Source organism: Ornithorhynchus anatinus, chromosome X5 (assembly GCF_004115215.2).
Source record: "Ornithorhynchus anatinus isolate Pmale09 chromosome X5, mOrnAna1.pri.v4, whole genome shotgun sequence".
Lineage (NCBI taxonomy): Eukaryota > Metazoa > Chordata > Mammalia > Monotremata > Ornithorhynchidae > Ornithorhynchus > Ornithorhynchus anatinus.
In genome coordinates, this window is record NC_041753.1 from 54,836,627 (window position 1) to 54,838,656 (window position 2,030).

At 44.7% G+C, this 2,030-nt stretch overlaps 1 non-coding gene across 1 annotated transcript; it reads right to left on the reverse strand.

Annotated features, from left to right (window-relative positions):
• Positions 1-408: 408 nt before the first annotated feature.
• On the reverse strand, positions 409-547 carry LOC114808385. Its single transcript, XR_003756232.1, has one exon. It is a non-coding gene; the product is annotated as a small nucleolar RNA SNORA7 (small nucleolar RNA).
• Between the last annotated feature and the right edge of the window lie 1,483 nt (positions 548-2,030).

Consider the following 2,030-nt stretch of genomic DNA (forward strand, 5'->3'; position numbering starts at 1 on the left):
ATGCCTAACCTTAAGAATGGATGTTAAGGAGAGAAATGATAACACTGTTCCTTCGAGCATTCTTTGGGGTCCATTAGACTGGAAACTCATTGAGGGCAGGGAACGTGTCTACCAACTCTGTTGTATTGAATTCTCTCAATCATCAGTACAGTGCTCTGCACACAGAAAGCGCTCAATAAATTATTATTCTTGTCTTATGCTGTCATTTCCGACCCTTAGCGACGCCACAGACACATCTCTCCCAGGAAGCCCCGCTCTCCATCTGCTCTTGTTCTGGTAGTGTATTCGTAGACTTTTCGTGGTAAAAATACGGAAGTGGTTTACCATTACCTCCTTCCGCACAGTAAACTTGAGTCTCCGCCCTTGACTCTCTCCCGTGCCGCTACTGCCCAGCACGGGTGAGTTTTGACTTGTAGCAGATTGCCTTCCACTCGCTAGCCACTGGCCAAGCTAGGAATAGAGTGGGTAGGCCTCTGCTTGACTGTCCCTCCCAGTAACCAAGACTGGTAGAATACTGGAAACTCTCCAGGTGCGACCCTGAGAGGGGAAATTATTATTACTATTATTATTATTGTTATTATTTGTTAAGCATTTACTACATGTCAAGCACTGTTTTGAGCAAAGGGGGTAGATACAAGTTAATCAGGTTAGACACAGTCCCCGTCCCCCGTGGGGTTCACAGTCTAAGGAGTGCATTGGATTTAATCACTTTACAGTTGAGGCAACTGAGGCACAGAGAGTTGCCCAGGGTCACATAAACAATTTGGAAGAACAAGTTTAGAACCCAGGTCCTCTGACTCCCAGCCTTGTGCTCTTTCCACTAGGCCACACTGTTTCTTGATCATTGATTGGTTGAGTGAATAGACAGAATATTCGATTGGATGGTTCATTTCTGTAACCTAGTAAGGCGATTCTTATGATGTTACTTTCCATGCCTTGAAGTGGGGATAAATGGAGCGTTCTTGGGTGGGGCAGCGGGGCACGGAAGGGAAGGGATTAGCTGTTTTCTCCTACCTCCAAGTAACAGAAATGGATTTATTGCTCTAAATTCAATTTGGTCTTTGCACTTTTTCTTCTAATGTTTCTCATCATATGCCAGTGACTGTGTGCTCTATCAACCAACAGACAGCTACCCGATGTACTGTGCAAATGCAGAGTCGATGGGTTATCAAAACACTCACTTGCTTGAGCAAATCCAAAAGGGTAATGAGCAAGAGAAATCTTTAGGACCCGGAGGTGGAGAGTCTTGTCTTGCCTTCTGCTGCCCAGTGGTCTCCTACCAGGGCTGATTTTAATCCGTAGTGTATGCTAAGATAGCCCACTGCTCATCTCTTTCTGCACTGGCAAGGAGATCTGTATCTCTAAAGATTGGAAGTTCTGATGCTAAGGCATTGCTTCCAGGAATGTGATAATCAGTAGTGTCTGTTAGACTTGCAGAGGTATGCAAGAATGCATCTGTGCTAAATCTTATCTCTGACCAGAGAGGCTCCTCTCCTCCCTTGTGGGGCTATCTTTAACTTCCTTACCTTTAATGAGAGTTTGATACACATGAGGAAGGGAACCCAGATCCTTATCCCACTAGTGTTTTCACCACATCTGCAGCTCCCTCTCCCCAGACGTCTCAACCGGAGCTTGGGGATTCGATTTCCCTCCCACAGTTCGTACTTCTGAAATATTCTCCAAGTATTTTCAGCACAGTGCGTTTGGAGCCTTCTGAAAGCATGAAATGCTATGAACACCAATTTTAAGTCTACAGTTGTTCATCGTGAGGTTATTGAATGCCATAGTTACCTGACCCGTAGGCAGCTGTTGCCAGCAAATGTAAATTACAACTGGGATATTGAATAAATTGTGTACAATAGAAGCAAATCTGTCTTTTCTGCCTATATTGTACAGAATGCCCCCGCCCCAACCCTATAGCTCAATCATATTATTATGCTCTTACGATCACACTTCTCACTTTTCCCTCTCTCTCTCACTCTCTCTCTCACTCTCTTTTAACGGTTCCACTGTATTAGGCAGACGCTTCT